Source organism: Molothrus ater, chromosome 10, assembly GCF_012460135.2.
Source record: "Molothrus ater isolate BHLD 08-10-18 breed brown headed cowbird chromosome 10, BPBGC_Mater_1.1, whole genome shotgun sequence".
Classification (NCBI taxonomy): Eukaryota; Metazoa; Chordata; class Aves; order Passeriformes; family Icteridae; genus Molothrus; species Molothrus ater.
The window spans coordinates 7,674,164-7,695,291 of NC_050487.2; positions in this window are offsets into that span (position 1 = coordinate 7,674,164).

Genomic DNA, 21,128 nt, shown 5'->3' on the forward strand with positions numbered 1-21,128 from the left:
GAAGGGGGAAATGCTTCAATGAACTGATCAGGTCAGTGAACTCCTTTTCCTCTGAAGGTGCCTGGCCCACAGTTTTCAAACTGTTATGGTTAACACAGAGTGATTATTTGGCTTTGCTAATGAAGTAGTGTCAATGATGAAAATATTTTCTTGATCTGGAACTTTAATCTTTTCAGTGCAGTGAATTTAGATCTGTAATACTTCCATTCCGGGGTACTGAGCATTGTGGTAGCTAAGGAATCATGAACAGGTCTGTGCAAGGCAGAGGAATTGATAAATGTGCTTTCTTAGACAAAGTGACTGCAGAAGTTGGTGTTGAAAAAGGGCTGTGAGACCCACTTAGATTTGTTTGAGAGAACTGCTGTATTTTTTGAGTCAAGTGTGACATGTTATAAAGATTCAAGAGGATGCCTTCAACTACACTGTGTTGCAATCACCAGAGCTGGGAGGTCAAGACACTTGTCATGCCCTTGATGTCCTTTTAGGGCCTGAAGCTGCTTATCTATGGCACTGATAATAGGGTCTTGAAAAATGAAATTATTCTCTGATATATGTTAATTCTCCAATTACTACTGTTAGCAAAGTTAGAGTTCACTTTTTAATTGCGCTTAGAAATACTTTCCTTTTCTTCCAGCTGGAAAGGTGGGACAAACTAGAAGAACTCAGTAAGTAGGTGCCATCCTTTTTGACACCTGAAAAAAACCTTTCTTAATATTGGGCTCTTGAAAATGTAAATGACTTTCACGGGGGTCTGATGGTTTAATCAACAGTGTGTGATAAAAGATGGTAATTGTGCCAATATACTCTGGTATGGTTTCATCTTTAACATATCTCTGAGTCTTCTGAAGTTGATGGCTAGGCTGAGGAGCTTATAAGCAGTCCCTAGTCAGTTTGATAGTGAAATCTTGATTAAAACCATGGTGGGATTTTGCATAGAACTCTGTAAAAGGAGTTAATCCTATTGAGTTTCATAAGAAAAAATGAGAGAGAGAGAAAAAAATTCAAACCCACAAAACCAATCTAAATCTATAACTATCATAAGAAATGGCAAACTCAAGCATTTTGTTTCTTTCTTTCTTCCTGCACATGCTTTTGATCTGGAGAGGAGACAGAAGTTAGCCCCCAGTATTTCTAAGACATAGTAATTTGTCAATGCACTATTTGTCTAAAATGGATACTATAATAAAAACAAGTGACAAAATACTGGTCCTTTGTAGATCAGGTTCAGGTTTTCCTTGCATAACCTACAAGTTTTCTACTGTATTTTGTGGTCAGCAATGCCAGTTCCAATGAATTTTCAAATTATAAAACCAAAGAGGTAAAACTAAACTCCTCTTGAGTTAAGGTATGGATTTCTGAATTTTTAAATTTTAGGGTAATTTAATCCGTTTGCAATTTAACAATGTTGTCAAAATAAATGGCAGATTATAAATAATTCCAGAGCATGTGTTTTAATTATCCAAATATTGCAAAGGTTTTATCTCAAATACAGTCCCCAAAGTCCAGATAGCTGCTTTTCAATCCCTTTGCTGGCAAATATCAGAACTAAAGATAAACAAGCTATGCCCTTTTGACCTGTGGAGTTTGATTGGCATCATGTTAAACTAACATTCCTCTACCCTAAGAAAACATAAGCCCAGCTTTTTCCAAGGTAGAAGGAAAACCTCAGGGCTTTTTGGATAAGGTCATGTTCATCCCCCTTTCCTTCCTTATTTGTAACATCTTCCAGAAGCACAGAGAAATGGCAATTTTGTTTTGTGTCACTAAAGAATGGCACAGTTTGACTCAGATTTAACATAAACACAACTAAACATGAGTTGCAGAAGCAGGACTGCTTGAAGCTTCCAGAGTGAAGGTAGAGAAGGGAGGACCTGTGGCTTTATCTGCATAAAATAATCATACACCAAAGAGTTGAATCATTTTCTGTCTCTTTTTTATTGCCTCTGATCAGATTACAGTTATATGTCACAATTGAAGAATTTGTTATCTGTCTTTACATGCACAGGTAAGGCCTAATTCTGAAATTTAGTACAAAAATGTCAAAGAGTTTTAGGCAAATAGACTTGAAATGTTAAAAATAGTTTTTCTCTTAAATTTCTCTTGAAAGCAGCACTGTAGTGGCAAAGTCCCTGCTGAAATCAGCACCTGGCAGGGTTAGTCCTTCATGTCCATATCCCATCCTCATTTGTATGCATGAATTTAACTTTTTGCAGGAGAAGGCTTTCATTGAAAATTGGTTTCAAAATTGCCACAGATATGTTTATAGGATGTTAGATTCTTCTGCATAAGAAAATATTACAATTTGACCATATGGAAAATGTATTATAATAAAATAAAAATATTATGAAAAGGCTGTAGTGCCTCTATAGTCACTATGAACAAGTCTGTGACATGTATGAGAGAATTATATAACTTTCAGAGGTTTCTACCACTTACATGTAAGTGAAGGAACCAATATTTTTTCTGTGGTACTGTGATTTTAGGAATATTTCTGCATCTGTCAATATGCAAATAAATACAGTTCTTGGTCCAATTGATTACTTCTCTCTAAATTAAAATCCCTGATCCAATATTTCAGAAGGTATTTATGAACAAATTCTAAATTTCCAGTCCGCTAACTGGTTCTTTGGTCCCAAACTGGGGCCTGAGTACTGGCCAGCACAGAGGACAGCTCGTGTCCTATGTGTCTGTTCAAGTTCAGCTGCACAAGCCTAAAGGCAGAAAAGTAAATTTTGTGTGTCCTGTTCCTTTTATTCAGGTCCTAAGTACATGGAAACAAGAAAAAAAAATCACAAAAACTGAAATAAAGGCTGTCTTGACAGAATTGTTGTGTAGTTCAGGGAAGTGAAATTGATGTAGTGATTCACAGTGCTTTTGTCCTCTTCTAGAAGTAAAATAAATTCTGTCTTGTATTAATATTATTGATTCAGCAAGTAATGATGGGATATTTTATCCCATTAAACTGCAAACCATAGTGGAAGTTTGCAGCATGGCTGAAAGCTGATTCAGCTCAAGTATCATGAGCTTGGTTAGGTAGATACACAAATGAGAAATCTGTATCAGGGGTGTAATATTAACAGTTGGTGTGCCCAGGAGCCCCAGTGAGCATGCACTGTTTGTTTGGACAAGTGCTACTGGATTTCAGAACTGGCCTCCAGGTCAGTATCAACACTTCCCAGCCATGGGTGGACAAAGGTTTCAGGAATTTTCTGTCCAAGGCTGTGATTGGGTTTTCCCATATTTTCCTGAGACCTGATAAATGTAGCTCAGTAAACAACAAAGATGTCAGTGTTGTCATGTTGTTCTTCATGTTTTGTTCTTGAAATACAATGGCAATAACTTTCCAACATCTCTGCTATCGATTCTGCAATATCAGAATCTGTTTTCTCTACAAGCCATATGAAAATGAGGAAGTATCCTTAAAATCCCAGTTAAAAGGCGTAGCAGCAAAGTCTCACAGCTTTTTAATATAGTTTGCTCTTTTCTCTATCCATATTTTCTATAAGTGGTTTTGACAAGGAATAGAAGAGAAACAGAGATATTCAAGATATGTCTGGTGAGTTGTGCATGGAAGTGAAATGGTTTTTTTGTCTTACTTTTATGCAGTTTACAAACTGAGATGAAAAGGAACTTTTGGGGGCATTTAAATAATAGGTGAATTGTATGCCAATGCTTTTCTTGGATTCAGACCTGTGACTTTTCTTTTTCAATATCCATATTCTTAATGTTTAAGACAAGCTAACAGTAATCATGGGGTAAACAATAATTTAGCTAGGACATCCGTGCACAATATTGAGAATAATTCAGAAAGTTTAAGTACTCTTAAAATCTGGAAATTACTCATAAAGATACCTGAAGTAAGTTTGGAGAAAGGTATTTGAGATGATAGCATAAGGAATAAACCTGAAGGAAAAAGGAATTTAGGCTTGCTGTTCTTGAATGGTTTCCAGTCCCGTTTGGCTTTTAGGTGTAGAAATTGTCCTTTGGTTTATTTCAGCAAGAAGTGGATGTACCCACCTGTGAGGAATGACTAAGTTATTTAACTAGGACTAGAATGTGAGGAAACATCTCAAGTTTTGATTTCACCACAAACTTTTATTCTGGTGGTGATCAAGGTATTCACAGCAGAATTCTGGAAATATATGAACATACTGGGCCACTCCTTTAAACACAGTTAAAACATCTTTAAACAAGCCATGAAACTTCTTAGTTTCTTCACTGTCTTTCACTACCTTTTCCATGCAAAAGTTGGTGTTTTTTCCTTTGCTTTTTCCTCAAGATGAATCTTTATTTTCTGCATCTGAAGCCCTCTGCTCTGTGTACTCTGAGACAGACTGTTCCTATCTCTTTTCACCAGGCTGTCACACACTTGATGACTTACATGCACTGTCATTCTTCTTAGGCAAAACAAGCCTGTTTGCTCAATCTGTACTCCAGGGTTTTTTTCGGGGGGTGTTGTATAACTCTGCTTGCTATTATTGCACCCACTGAACTTGTTTGTGACTCACATGCTTTCTTTACAGGGATTTAGGTAGAAGAAACATCTTTGCAAATCTCCCAAGTGTTTTAATGCTGAGCAGAATCATCCCATCTTTATTCAATCACATCACTTACGGATTTTACTGGGGCAAGTGGAATGTCCTTGGGATGCTGTGTTGTACAGATCTATTACAAACCGGTTAGCAAGGACATTTCATGTAATCTAATTTTAATCTACATAACCTTTTACAATTAGATTATTAAGGCCTAGGCATTGTAATGCATGTGTGGAAGAGGGTGCACCCCTGCCTAAAGTGCCAGAGTGCCTTGGCTGCTAAGGAGAGTGCAGCATTTCATCTCACGCTTGGAGAATTCCCCTGGATTTGTGTTCTTTCCTTTGGAAACACACCCTTGCTGTAACAAACTGAAAACTGTTTCAGGAAAGTGTTAATTTCTATGTAGAAATTATGTTTCCCAACTCAACACTAGAAAGGATTAAGTAAGAACTTGCTAATTGCAGGAGGTGGGAGGGCCGTGGATTTGTAGGCAGAGCAGGTGATAATGTAACTGGTGGAGATTACAAACTAATTGTGGGAGCCAGCAATTGCCTGCCAGGTGTTCGAGGTGCTCAGCAGGGTGGAGGGAAGGGGTAGCTGGTGGGGAGCAGGCGAGGAGGAATCTGAGTGCGCTTGGAGTGAGCAGAGCTCTGATTAGCACTGCACTCTAGATGGCTCGGGCGTGAGAGGAAAGGACAAATGAGGAGTGCAAGAAGGTGGTTGTGTTTCTTCAGATTTGTTTTCAGGCATGACTCTGAGCTTCAGTGTTACATTTGGCCACTGGTTGATGATGTGTGGGCCTGTTACTACTCAGCAGCCACCTGTAGGCTGGTATGAATGAGCAAGGATTTTGCTTAGTGCTATTAGTGAAATATGTCCAATAAAACTGTGACAGTTCTCTGTGATAGAAAGGCCAGGTTTCACTCCAATTTAGGTTGCCTTTGAGCAAATCCCTGGTATTAGCTACAGCTTTATATAGTATGGAGATTGGTGGGAATACTTTGCTATTCTCAAGCACAGGCACTGAAGAGTAATTCAGTCATTACATATTTTAATACAAATTACAGCTTCCTGAGTAGCAACTATAAATAAGCTCTGGTGCCATGTGTGGAACAGGCAGATGAGCATTGTGCTCTCACAGAGCAGCCCCATAATTGAGAACCAGATGCTCCTAAGCTCCAGCCCTGTTTCTGGTCTTCATGAGCATGCTTGAGTGATTGCCTGCATCAGTGAGTTGTAATTAATTAGTTAGTGCCTGGGAATGTGCAGAAGGTATTAAAGCACTATAGAAAGTATTTGAGGAGGTGTTTTGTTGCTCCACTTCCTTCCCATCAGAAGTAGTTGGCGTGACCTGTTGAAAAGCACCTAGGTAAATATATGTTTCACACAGAAGGGGTGTTAATATTTGTACCATTTTCTTATTAAGTGAACTATGAAAGTGAATTGTTAAAGCTTTCTGTATTAGACTGTAATGAAATTCAATCTTTTATCTATTTGATAGGCAGTTAATGATGATGTGTTTAAAGTCTCAGCCATCAGCTGCTGCTTTATGTTGATCTCAGCTATTATTGTGGATGGTGATTGTTTTTCATCACTCTAAGTTTTATTAATAACATGAAAAGCTACCCTCTATACATGATGATGGTATTGTATTAACATAATGAAAATATAGTGTTTTCATAGTGGCCCAGAGATGCAAACTGCACACATCTCTGTGTTTTACATGAATGACTCTATGCTAGGGAAGGGACCAAACATGGTCACTTACCGCTGGCTATTTTCAGGTGTGTTGTAGACACATCATATACTTACAGAGATGGTAAAGACAGTAACTTCATCTTTAAACAAGGCTGTTTCTTGCATTTCTAGCGCTTATCAAAAAATTTAGTGAAATGCAAATTCTGTGGTTCTCAAATGATTTAGGAAATATGAATTAATTTTAGTGTTCTTCCACCTTCCTTTGGGCAAACAGACCACAGCTTTTCACCCAACCATAACTGAGGGAGGTCTGATGGCTGAATGTCCTATATGTGAGTAAATAATAAATGCAATGAACTCAACCATGATGTAGCTGCCTAACTGCTGGATAGCAGCTCTGTTCCCTGTTCCACGCTGTTCCTGGGGTGTTGTTACCCACTGGTGTGCCTTTTAAAGGCGAGCCCTATCTCTGTACCCAGACCCAGCTGTAGGAGCAAAGAGCTTTGCCATGGGCCTTACGAGCTTGCCAAGGGTTTTCAAGACAGGGCAAGTTGATGAAGAAGTCTCAGTAGCTCACCAGCTCTGCTCTAATGCAAACAGAAACACCTTGCCTGGGAATGGCATCCCCCAAAGCTGCTGAGCAGGGATCGAGTTGCAGCTGCTAAAAGCGTTTCTGCCTCAACGGAGAGTGAGCTGCAGGTGTTTGTTGTCCATGGCCAGCCCTTGGTGCAGGTGTGAGCCAAGCAAAGCCTTTCTGCTTCACTGCTGCAGCGTTGCTGGGATGTTTCCCTGTTTTCCTAGTGGCATTTCTATTGGGGATGTGGAATTGTGATTGTGGGGTTTCAGCTCTGAAGTTTCAATATTTTAACCTCCTTGGAATGTGGGAGGGGTGGGGCTGGGCTCAGTGTTGTTTTGCTGTTGTCATGAGGTAGAAAAAAGTCCTTCATTTTAGCAGTTGAGAATATTATATTAAACACTTAATTTCTTGGGGAGTAGTCTGCTGTTATGAAAAATCTTTGCTGTACTAGGAAAGTGATTTTTATAGGGCACCAGCTTTAAACCTAGGCTATTGTTAGTTAGCTAAACCATCCATATTTATACAGCACTTCCTTTGCAAACATAGGTGCCATCTGTCTATTTGCCAAGACAAAGGAGTGGCACTGGGTTTTTTTTTTGGAAATACTGGGTGGTTTTATTCCTCTTATTTTACTTTACAGTAAAATTGCAATTTTTTTTTAGAAATGGGCTGTAAAGTGGACCAAAGATTTCAGTTGCAATTTGTGACTTTGCATCACTGTCTTCTCCCTCTTCCCTGGGGAATATCCTAAAGCAACACTTCAAATTGCTGTAAAATGACAATTTGTGCCAGAAAACACACCCTGCTTCTCTGACCATCAATTTGTTTGAGAAGGAAGTTGTAAGAAGGGCTCTGTAATCTTGGGAAGATGTCACAACAAATAAGCTTTTTGTGCCCATCCTTAACCTTTCCGTGATCATTTTAAGTATAAATATGAATATATTGAAATATCTTGCTGTACATTAAGATGTTAAGATAATCCATAAATCTAGGCATCATGCTGAATCTCATTCATACAACTTTATATGGCTTGAAACTACTGAGGAAAAAAGTGGTGCATTCTTCAATTTCCCTATAGTTTTACCAAGCACATTGTAAGTCTGTCAAATGAAGTCCATGTCTGGGGAATTTGGATTCACTGGTTGTGGAGGGTGGCTTGGGGGATGGATGATGTGGATCATCAATTCTTGAGTGCACAGGAGTGCTTGTGTGAGAGGAGGATGTTTAATTGAAAATGATTCTGAATAGAAGATAGTGCTACATTGTTATGAAACCTAAATGGGAAGACTGCAGTGTTATCAAGCTAAGGATGCCTGACACTTTATACAGTTTAAATCTATTGTGAGTCCAAAACATGTGGATTCAGAAAAAAATGAAAGTTTACCCTTTTCAGTCCTGTGCAACTATCATTTCTGATGTGTGTGCATAGTGCTCTTATGAGGTTTTGATTTGTTTTGGTTTTTTTCCTGTTGAATCCTATCCAGAATGCCTGAGTGTGTTAATGACTCATGGAGTACAGACCTTGTCTTTCAAATGAGCTCTATTTTGTGGGCTGGTGAATTCCTAGCAGAGCATATAATCTTGATTCATTTGAAAAGATATTTAGCTTCTTTCCTAAATCAAATCAGTTTCATAAAAAGGTATAGACAACTGGGACTTACAGATAAGACTAGAACACTAGATTATTTTTTCTTCAAGTTAAAACTCCACTCAATACTTTCTTAAAGCTCTAAGAGTGGGGAAATAAGAATTTTCTATTTGACTCTATTTCCTGGAATTATTTTAAACTAACTATCAGTTATGTATGATTTTTTTTTCCTTTTTGGCATTGAATACTGCTCTGCTCAATTGTGAGGGCTTTTTGTTAAATTCTTGTAATACTGGTCCTATGTGAGTTAATCTTCATATTGTCTGTAAGGATACATGTTTCTCTATAAATCTTGTGTGCACCTCTACCTTTAAAATACAAAATGAGCTCAATTTGTAGATTAATTGGTGCAGTTTCTCATACAAATGACAGAAGAAACCTGAGTATATTAGTAATGTGATGGCAGTACTACTTCAAGCACAATTACCTTGTCTTAAATTGAAGATAATCAGGATTGCAGAATTCACTCTGGTAATAATGACCACTTCTTCAAGTGGAATTAGTAAGAAATTAAAGGAATGTTTGTGCAAATGTAGGTCTTTGCATGCTTTTTCATCTTGGGGGGCATGTGGAAATAGCAGAATGAAAAGCAGAGTGAGGTGAGATTTTTTGGAAGTATTATTCTACAGTTTTTGACTGTTTGTGGTTGTGGTGGTTTGGTCCCCTCAAACCCAGATCTTGAGAGGCTTGAGACAGGAGGCATCAAATCTGGTTATCACCTTAATTGTGTATTAGTTTTTTTCTGTTTGGATGTATTTTAGATTGAAGTCAGTCAGCACTGCCTGCCTCTGGAAGTCAGCTTTTCAAATGGACAACAAGAGATTTACTGAAAGGCAAGTTACAAACCTCTGTCAGTGTCAGTGGGTCAAAATTCAACTGTGGGGCATCTATGTGAAGTCAAAGTTGTTATATGCTAAATAATATATAATTAAACTTGGGTTTTGTGTCAATCAATAAACATAAACATTGTGGATCTGCTTGAGTTTCACGTTAGAATTTTGTTAGTATTCATATCAACAAGTTCTAATGAAATTCTAATGGAGCATAATGAGAAATTAATTTTTAATAATACATGGAGCTCAAACACCATTTAAAAATACCAGCTGAACTACAGAAATGTGAAATAAACCCTCTGTGTAAGGATGTGGACACAGAACTAATCCAGGAATTTCCCCAACAATAATCTTATCCGCAGGCTCAGTAACCTTCTAACATCTGTGTGTCACACTATTTTTGTTTTCCTGAATCAGAGCCTCTTCAGGATCTGGTAGATATTGCCTATCTTGAGGCAAGGAACTGATGAGCAGCTCTTTTGCATGGTCAGGAGTTCTCCAGTGGCGGGGGTTGATGGAGGGAGGGCCCAGAGTCTCCTGCTGGGCTGCAGGGGTGCCTGGCTCAGTCTGCAGTGACCTGGGAGCTGCCAGGGCACCCAGGGCCTGCCCCTGGGGATATTCACTGCTTGGAAACCCTGGCACAGCTGAGCCCGGCAGGCCTTTGTGCCAGGGCTGCAAGAGGAGCTGCTGAGAGGGAAGAGTTTCTTGTAGCTCTGAGATTTTGGGCTCTAAGATGACCATTGTGGGGATCTTTAGGGAAGGACTTTAAAGAGATTAAGAAGTATTTTCATTGCATGATCTGATTCATAATACACAGATACTCTGAGTACTTAAGCAAACTTCTGCTGTGGTATTGTTGTGTACTACTTTTCACATGTTCCAAAAAACATTTTTAAGAGGTAGGCATTGTAATTCTGGGAAGGATAATACATATTCTCTTTTTAGATTATTTGTTTTGGCAAGGTCCAAGATAGAATAATCATAATCGTTACTGCACAGTTCCATATATTCCTAGAAATGCATCTCTTACTCTCCTGGGTCCTAGTCTTTGAACCTGGGGGGGTTGTGAGGGTTTTTTTTTGTTGTTGTTGTTTTGGTGGGGGTTTTTTTTTTTTTTTTTTTTTTTTTTTGTTTTTTTTTTTTGTTTGTTTGTTTTTTTGTTGTTTTTTGTTTTTCAGGTTTCTGTTTATTTGTTTTGGGGGTAGTTTGCTTTATATTTGGCTATATGATTCTAAGGAAAAAACAAAAAAAATCTTTTTTTAAAAACAGTTTATTTTTTTTTTAGTGGCAATATTATGCCAGTACTATTGAATAATAGGGGTACCTTTCTGACTGGTGTCTCCTGTTGCTATAATACACATCAGTTCTCACCTGTCCTGGAAGATTTTGCTTCTGGAGGCACAGAGACACATGAGATATGTTTGTGTTTGTTTTGTTTGCTTTTGTAAAGCAGTTTGGAGTTGTAAACCCAAGTGTAATCAATGTTACATGACTTTCCTGTGAATGGCATAATTACATTCACATGCCAAGAGTGAAGTGCTTTGACAGTCTCGCAACAAAATTAATTCAAAGCGTTGAAGCAAAAGAAAGAAATGCAAAATCAACTATTGTGGTTTGGTGAGAATAATAACATCTGAGACTCCATCGTGCCTATCCACCAAATTCTATGTGGAATGGTTTTTATGTGCAATAGGCTGTTTACAGCGAGCCATTTAAAATAACAGCCCATGAGACCATTCCCTGATGCACACTGCTATACCTGGAGAGCCTGCCAGATACCATCAGGAAAATGGACCATAAAAGCAATCCAAAAGCTACAGTCGTAGTGGAATTTATCTGATAAATACCTTGCTAAATCCTAAATGTTTCATTCATCTTTTTTAAGTGTGATACACTGATCTGCTTATCTGTTTAGCCTCACTGGCAGCATTCTCTCCTGAGGTTAAAACACACAAGGAAGACACATCCATTCACTTTAATAACTGCTATCTCCCAAAGAATATGAGCTGCAGAGTCATTAATTAAACATGATTGTTCCGGGGAAGGTCTCCTGATGAAGATGTATATATGACTTACTTGGTGTCAGTAAACTCTATTTCAAATACAGTTTTTCATGTTTCACCATTTTCAGTGTCAGGTAAAAACTTGTCAGCAACAGAGCCTGTGTATCTGAAAGCATAATTTGTAGTAGACATACAACCAATACCTTTCACCACCATCTGTAACATGCAATAATGGAATTATGGCAGATGAATAGTCCTATTTTTTTGTCATAGGACTAGAAGCTGGGAACTTTTTTTGCTGGCATCAAACTCTGTGAGATAGAAATTGTTTAATGTAAAATATCTGTTTAAACATGCTAGTGTGTGATTTAAAATTTTATTTTATTGCCACTTCAAAAGAAAGTCACAACAATTCCAAGTTTTTCTTGAAGACATTTGAAGAAAATTTTCTTAAGCAAAACACTATTTCAGTCAAAATCAAAATATTTCTATGTCAAGTGCAATATAAATCCCAGTGTCTTACCAGAAGTATCCAAATGTTTGATATTGATGTGTTTCTGATGAAAAGAAGCTGCATTTCTGTGAAGTATATTTGAAGTCAGAAGTGGTTTCATCTTTTTTCCTCGCCTTATGTTTCACCTTATATCCCTGATTCTTTCTCATGTAGATGTCCACCTTCTGTTTCTTCATAATTTCAAACACCTCTGTCTTTCCTTTGATGTGTTTTTTTTCCCTATCTATAAGATATTTCTCACAAACTTAATTAAGTAGACCTCTGTCTTCAAACTGCATGACTGGGAGATACCAGAAGCTACTCTAATGGAAGCATAATAAAATAGAGGCACAGAATTTTTTGACTGTGCTTGAAAGTGGAAGAGCAGCCATCTGGTTCTGAACAGGGTAAATTTTCCCTTCTACCTCGATCCAGTTTAATTGATATATTCCAATATAAGTAGTAAGCTGAAGGCCTCCTTTTGCTTCTTTTCAAGACCAGTAGTGACTAACAAAACCCACAGAACAAAGTGTGTGAGTTTATCAATGCTGCTCAGTGGATGCTGGATCTATTAAAACTTGGGGAAGACAAAGGTATCATCCATTGCTATAGTTCTGAGAGTGTCCTTTGACATAAAAAGAATTCGATGTGTATATGAATATAAAGTACGTGAATGTAAACTTGTGAATGGTTTGTAGGGTAGAAATCCTTAATTCTGCCCAAGAACACAAACACCTGCCATCTAGTCAATGAGAATTTTGGCAGTAGCTCCACCACTGGGTGGATGGACCAATGGACCTTGTCTGTTCCTGGCTGCGGGCCCACGCGTATTAACAGGAGCAGTAAGGTTTGGGTGCCTTCTTTTTATTTTCCACTAAAACCACAGAGATGACATGTGGTTTTGTGTTCCAAAGTGCTGTCCTTGGACTCTTTCTCAAATACATTCTTCTGTTCAGCAGCAGTATTGGGATTATGAGTTTCTAGTGGACAACTCTCTGCTGCAGTTATATCAGCCTGAGCAGAGGGAGTAGTTTCCAAGTAAAATTGGAGGTGTGCAACCTAGCACTTCCAGAGAATCTTATCATGGTAAATGCTTCTTATGCTCATTGGAAAATAATGAATAAAATGGAGAAAAGTAAAAGAAATACCTTGAAATAAATGCTGAGTGAAACATCAGCTGGGCTGTTGGACTGTGGTTCGGTGCTGAGGCTCCAAATTTCCACTCAAAGGTTCAAACCTCTCCATTTGCAAAGGACTGACCTAAATTTTAGGTCTTTTTTATACAGTCTTTTTTTTTTTTTTTTTTTTTTTTTTTTTTGAGGCTGACTCTTGTACTTTGGGGAAAATCCTCCCGAGGTACTGCTTTCCCTCTCATGTAGAATGTGAATCATATGGAAAATGTACCAGGGCTGTGTGGGAGTAGTTCTTTCGTGCTGAGATAGGATTCTGGGATTTAGCCCTTTCCTTTGGGACCAGATGCCATGACTGTGTTCTCACTATCTTTGGTACATATGTGAATCTCCAAAAGGGCTCATTTATAAAAGCAGTAGAATATCTGATCTTAGATCAGTCATGTAGATCTAAGGGAAGGATTTTGCCTTGAGTGTGAATTAGTCTCAAAGACAAAATTCACAGCAGCCTACTTGTTAATGAATTACAGTCTTTATTTTTAAACATTTTAAGTCTTCTTAAGTTCCCACAAGGAGCTCGTTATGCTTTGCACTTGGAAGAAAATGGAGAAAACCTAAGTGGTGCTTTGGAGGGTGGGGAGTCTGGTTCCAATACAGATGAAATTGGAGCAATTTTACACATGTAATGTAAATAAAGGTACTGATAAGTAGAGCATGTACCATCAGGTGCCTGCATGCTCTAATCTGTGATATGATGCATATTTATGAACTTGAATATAATTAAAAGCTGGTGTTCCAAGTGTCAATCAGCCCAATTCATACACAGATCATTAGAGGAAATGCTTCTCTTGAAATGGCAGAGTATGTGCAGTGTGGACCTGTGCCTGAAGATTATATGATCTACCATTTCTCTATTTAGAGCTTCCTTTTATGGCTTGAGACCTGCAAAGTCCTTGACAAGACATTAAGAAGATATTTATGTAATTAATACCTTTTAAGTATTGAATGCGTGTGTGGGTTCTCAGGATTTTCTTTTTTGTTTTTTTCTTATTGTGAATTACAGAGCAACAGAGGCAAAATTAGTTGTATTTGGAGGATGTGTTCATAAACTTTTGAAATAACTTAAAATAGGCAAGTTTTTCAGTATCAGTAGAAATTTCAAAGAAGGTCTAGGCATGCTAGGTTTGCTGAAAACAATCTGGAAAATTATGATTTTGATATGATGATGTCCTATCATGTAATAGCAGTAATTTCAAAGAGATTTAGGGCCCTGACAAGTGAGGCAACACATTATTATTATCAAGGCCTGTATCAGAAGTCCTTGGGATTTTTAGGGGCTCAATAGGAAGAGATGTGAACTGGAAGCCACTTGAAGCTTGATGTGGACAATGTGCCCAGCTTAGTTTACAGCCACACTTGAGAGGGGGAAGATGCAATTCTCCATCCTTTGGGAAATGCTTGCCCTGGGTCAGAGGCTGCAGAGCATGTGCAGCTGGTATCTGCATGAGACCAGCGTTTGTGTGCTTATGGGGGAGGAGGGAATTCATCTCACACATCCAAAATTATCTTGATTTTCATTTCAGCTTTGTGGCTCACCTTTAAGAGAAAGCAGAACATGAGCAGCTGTCCAGTGAGTGATTCTGTGCCAGCTGATGTGGAATGTGAGGTCTTTTATGTAGCTGAATGCAGTGATTTAAAACATCTGCCCGTGTCCCTGGTTTTTCTATTTGACTGTTGTTCCATAGTGCAAACTTCTTAATGTGATGGAGACTTTTTATCCCCTGTATCATATTTTCAGAGTTATCTTTTCCTTCATTCTAAGAAGTAGCTATGTATTTCCTTGTGAATGATGGCTTATAGCTCTAATAACTTTGGGAGTGTATTCTTATAGAATTATGGCTGTTGAAAACTTCTTGTGTTCGTATTTTGGGTTATTTTGTTGTTTTTCTTTTCTTCTATGGGAAAAAGATATGTTACATACCATATTACACTGACAGAGATGAATATAAATAGAGCAACATATTTACCTGTCGAGGTAAAGCAAGAGTAATTTGCAAGTATAATTTTGGGGGCTTTATTTAGGTATTTTTTTCCTCCTGCAATTCCAGTGTGTGTCCTGGCTGTTAAAATTTGAAAAAAAAGAAGGGAATCCTGCTGTAGGATATATGCTCCATCTGTATGACAGTGTGGATCTGCTGTGTGTTTATGTGAGAGGTGTCTGGTCCCTTCTGTTTGCTCAGTGCTAATGCCAGAAGTTTGTGGAAAGTGTTCCCTTGCCCTCAACATGCAAAGGTCATTGTTAACTTCTGCCCACAGGGACAGCCTAGAGAATTAGGGTAGGCATGGGTTCCAGTAAATCCAACTAAATATAGCAAGAACTTCTATTTGCAGCTTTTTTGATGAGCCCTTGTGTGTTTTTCATTTTGGCTCTGAGCACAGTGCTGTGCAGAACATGAGCATACCCAAACCCTCTTCTGTATCTTGGATCTACTGTGTCAATCCCTGATAAGATTCCTAAGCACAAGTGTTCCCTCTGTCAAAAGTTGTTGCCAAAGAATAACTTTTTCAATTCACCTAATCCTAACCTTGATCATGTCCAGACTTCGTGCTGCTCATATCAAAAACTGGACCACCTTAATTTATCGTTCTTCTTTTAATTTGTCAGTTTGGAGCCACATTTTTCCCTTTAGGGAACTATTTTTAAAATTTCTTTAGATTTGATTTGTTAGAAGCCACCCATTTGCAGTTGATGTCTAATTATTTTTTAGGACCAATAAGCTATGAAAATATTTATATAGTTAATCAGTTACATTATTAATGGTTAATGGCTAAAAATTTAGTAACTTTAAAATTATATATGACTTATAATCTTTAAAGGGTTATAGGTCTTTAACTACCCAGTAAAACTATAGAGAATTTACAGATCACTGTTTTATTGGTATTATAACTTAACTACTTTGAACTTTCATTACTGACTCTTGGGGCCTTTCAAGGATGACAGTATCTGTTTTACCTTTTGGCTTTTACTTTTAAGAAATCTGTGATGTGAAAGCAATACATACATGTATTTAGGTAACAGATTGAGAAATTGAAATAACCCTGAAAAATTATAATTGAAGTGGCAAAATATTGATATAAAGAGAGATATAATAACTATATAATATACATCAAAGAGATGAATATTGTGCTGTTACTCAGTAAATGTATTTTGTAGTTTTCTATCTTGCACTGCTATGAGTGAGGAAAGGATGAATGCTGAGGTTTAATCTTCCAGTCCAGCCTAGGAGTCGCTTCTGGGTCCAATTTACTACCAAATGGGTGCAAATAATTGATGTCTTTGTGGCCATGGGGCTGTTAACAGCAAAAATAGGAAAATGCTTGCATTTAAGTAGTGACCATAGCCACTACTAACCCCAATTAAATCTTGAGTAATTAGGGCTATTCTCATAACGAGTTAGACATGTTCTTGCACATCTTGTTGGGTTAGATCAATTGTCCCCAAAAACTTGCCAGCTCATATTTAGTACCTGGAGTTCTTGGTGAAGCAGCAGGAGCTGGTGCAGTGTGGGCTGAGCAGGCAGAGCGCTGGGCTGGATGGCCCCAAATGTCTTGTGTTTTAACAAATCTTTTGTGTAATGGGACTGGAGGAGCTTCCATTGCCCAGTGGTGAAATGGAGGTAGAAACCCTTGAGGTGGAATGAGAAAAAGCCTCCTCTATCAGCAAAGTACTGTAAGAAGTGCTGTAAGAAATGCTTTTCTGTTCTCCCAATAGTCCTAAATCAGGCTCTAACATGTTCTGTTAAATAAAATTCCAAGGGTCGTTTTCTCCCAAAAGGTCACCTAGGACTTTACTATTTGTTCAAAATGTCTTATAAAATTAACTCTGTTCTGTCTGAGAAAAGAAAAAATTATGAATATGAAACTGTCCATAAAACATAGTTTTCAGCTCAGAACAACAGCACAAAAATTTACTTGAGATAATTGTGTGGACTGTCTTCTTCAATTACTTTCAATAAAACTGAATATTTGCAGCTCATGTTATACCAACACGGTCCCAATCTGCTTGGCCAGATTTGGTTTTGAGTAGCCCATAAAATGGTCTGTGCCTTCTTTTAATACTTTTTTTCCCCAATACCATTCCTTTAGCTATTAATCTCTACCTCAAAACCCAGGCAGCTATAGATATATGTAATTTTTCTAAGCACTAAACCACACTGAGTTTTCTAAGTACTAAACCACACGTTTCATTTGAAGCCATCAAGTAGGAGCAATGTTTATGTGAGTCTGCAAAAAAATTCCATGTGTGAAGTCTCTCATTTACTGAAAATCTTCCATTCTCTGAGGCCATTGGCTTGTGCCAGAGCTTTGTGGTGTGTCAGATGTCCAGATTGTTTGACTGCATCAGGAGTTTGCTGTGGTGTCCATTTGCCAGCTGGAGGCAGAATTTCATTAATCTGTAGTATAGAGGGAGAGAGGTAGGAAATGATGTTGCTCCAAGGCTTTGATCTTTTTTTGTTAATGAGCTGGTTTACACCTCAGCTATTAAAAAGTTGGAGACTTTTTTTTCTTTTTTTTTTTTTTCTGTGAAGCCTAAATTGAGTAATTCAAGCTAAGCCAAGCAACATTTTTCCACCTTCAAGCAATAGATTCTATTGCCCTGTAAACTCAATGATTCTTGTTGCCCATTTCTTTCTTTTTGCTTCCTCCTGCCATTCATTATTTTTCTTCCTCTTAACATCCTTGGAATATGGAAAGCATTTGGATTTAGTAGAATGGCTTTTGTTCTCAGTTTTAAAACACAACTTCTTTCTCTGCCACCCATGTGCTAACTGCATCAATTTGTGAGTTTTACCTTTCCTAAACACACATGCACAGAGAAATCCTACCTGTTGCCCTCATTTTTGGTGGCCTGCAGGCATGTATGGGTAATCTCAAATTACTGAATATAATTCCTGTACATTTCTGGATTTTCTGGATTAACCATTGTCTTGTAGCTTGAGGGAAATTAGTTCAGGCTCTGCCTTGGTTCTGTTTTCTTACCCACGTGATTGGGAAAGGAGTGTATGTCCATGCTGATGAACCTCTGTTAGCAAAGAAGGTTGTTTCTCTCTGCAGCAATATTTTAAAAATGGATTTATGCTTGCTTGGTTATAATCAAAATGCTAGCTTCTAATTATCAGCACAAAATTAGACATTAAATAACAAGGGAGGCATTTATAGGCATCAATATTTTTCCGTTAATTTTTCTGCAGTCTTGCTTTAGTGTTGATATGCTTAGTATCATATTACTGATATTTTTTTCCCTTTTCAGTGTCTTTCATTTTTAAAACAGGGATAAATTTTACACACTGAACTAAAATCTATGAATCGATTCCTTGATGAACCACTGCATTAGTCCTACTCTTATGTCAGTGATGTCAATAATGCTTCAAGTTCAGACAGTCAAATGGAGGTCTCTTAAAAGAAGAAAAAAGAAGATGCTCAGAACTCTTGTGATCCTCATTCTTAGTGTATATTTGAAGTTTGGAAAAAATAATTGAGAAATAGAGATATCTATCTATGTATTACTGTATCTTGCACCATGAACAGGATAGGTTTGAGAGTTTTACTTCTAATTCTCTGTGGTTCCCAGGTTTGTTTTTGGTCAGCAGCTATGTCTGCTTAATCAAGATTGCAATTTTCAGTGTGTGGTTTTGATGGCAAAATATATGATCTTTGTTTTGGGGGGGAAATATCACACTTTGCCAGTTGACCATGCAAGAGATGTTTAAGTTATAGGCACATTTTATGAACAAAGAAAACAAAAAACTTGTATCCACTGATTGCCATGGTCTTGTATTAACACCACCAGTATACTAGAGCAGTGATAAAAGGAAAAAGCTATTAAGAAAGTGGGGAAATATGGGACAGAAGAAAGGTAATTAATTGTCACTCAGGTGCTTTACTTCTTTGTAAATGTCTTCATTGTCAGCTCTTGCAGCCATAGTTTAATAACATTATGATCATATAAATAAATAACCTCATATTTCACTCATATGGAAATCTCCTACTCCAAAATACAGAACTAAAGAATCTGATTCCTCTGAGCTGCTTCTCCCCCCACAGGAGACCCAGAAAAGAAAAGGATACTCAGACCACTTCAGCATTTGTTCCTCACCTTTCACCATTCATTTTTTGAATTTTTTTGATCTACCCTTTCTTTGTCCCATCTCCTGGCACTTCAGGGAGAGGATTTGAAATCTTCAAAACAGAGTTTTCACTATTGGAGACTTCATATTTTCAGCACCCTATCAGCATAATCTTAATAGCCTGATGCTTATAACATGGTTGCTGAGGTGCTGTAAGTGTTATCACAAGAGCTCTCTGTGTAGGTGAAACAAAAAGAAAATCTTCTCCATTCTTCAGACCAAAAGTAATATTTACACTATTTACACTTTGCTAAATGATCTCAGCATTCATTGTTCATGCATTGTAAATACTACCAGGCTTGGGAGCACAGAAGAATGGCCTAGGTAGAGATTATCAGATGCAGTGCAAACCTTTTGTTCAGCTGTCAGACGATCTGAATGAAGATGGTTTGGTGTCAGGCATCCTATTACAGCTCCTTCATGCTTAGACTTGTTTCATTTGTTCCCTGGGTGAAGCTGGCAGGAGTCGCTGCAACGTGAATGATCTTGCACCTGGAATCCTGAGCTTTTGCCCAGAAAATCTGCATAGAACCCCTATGTTAATAAAACAGCTCACATCCTGCTTGGTTCATCCTAGTATTGATATCATTAATATCGGTGGCAGATTAAGCTTCTGTCTTCAAAGCAAGATAGTTTTAATTGTGGTTGAAGTCCTTCTCTATACTTTAATCTATAACACTTTACTTTGCAGTGCTAGTGTTTCTGTGGGTGCCATTTTCAGATCTGAATATATTGTCCTGTAAAGCCCACTAAGCTGCTTCATGCCCATTTATTGCCCTTAAGAATTGATTCCGTCCCCTCAAGCACTTCCTTACTTTTTGAACATGTGCCTTTGTAGACTTTACAAGATGTGTTGCCACATTAATCACTATAAATTGCAGTGTGTGCTTAAGGTCTTTAATGTTTGGTCCCAAGAGGCTTCGCATGTACTAGGTGAATTAAGAGCTCTTTACACACTGAAAAACGTGCACAATAAAGACATTCCTAGAACTTGAAACGCTTGGAGAAGTGGTTTGTGCTTTGTAAGTGCTGCTCTGCCTCACATTCCTCCATTTGTAGCAATGCTTCTGACATTTTCTTAGTAAATTTGGCTTCCACGCTGTGTAATTAATTTAAACATTCATCTGTGCCTGACTGAAAACTTTTGATGGCTTAATCTTTTAATAAATAAATCTGATTGTCCTAAATTCCAAAGCAAATAAAACAAGAAGTATTTGAAGGTCTGAACTGCATTTTTCTCCAGTGAGATCTATACACTCTGGTACTCTGCTTAAGAACAGGACAGGACACATCAATCAGAAATGCAGATACTCATTTACAGGGTATTCAATTAGAGACCTGTTTTCGAGAGGAGAAGTGAACTGAGCATTCAGCTGACCACAGTGTGCTCTTTGAGAATTCATTACTTGCTGTGTTGGAAAACTAACTGGTCAAGGAAACTTACAGTACCTGTCAGGGTTGCTATTTCAGAAAAACCACTTGCCTCCGTCAGCAGGGCTGTTTAGATAAACCGATCACTTCTCTAATCGATTCTGAGTGCTGAAAAGTTGCCATGGATACAAGATCCTGCAGCAATCAAAACAGAAGGTAAGTTTAGAATTGGAAGTGACAGATTTATTCATCACATACTTAACAAGCCTTTGAAGGGAAAGAGAGAGTTTGTCAGGGTCCTTAGGCTGTGTATAAAAAGATTGTGGAGAAATACTCAGAGAATTGCCAATAAGCACTTCAGCTGGAGAGGACTGGCTAATATTTGCATTAGAACCATTGCACAGATATGTTTGCTTGAAACTGTTGCTCTGGATGCCAAAACCATCAAAGTCTTCAACCCTGTTGTCATTTATCTTCAGTCTCTCAATGAATGGTCAGCTGCAAATTTCTGTCTTGGTGTTGGGAGGTTTCAAACCGTTCCAGGCTCAGCTTAGCAGGCAAGGAATGCAGGGCAGCCACTTCTGAAATCAAACCTTTGGATCCTTCTCTCATTCAAAGCAAATTTCAGAAAGTGAGTTTTTAACGTCCCATA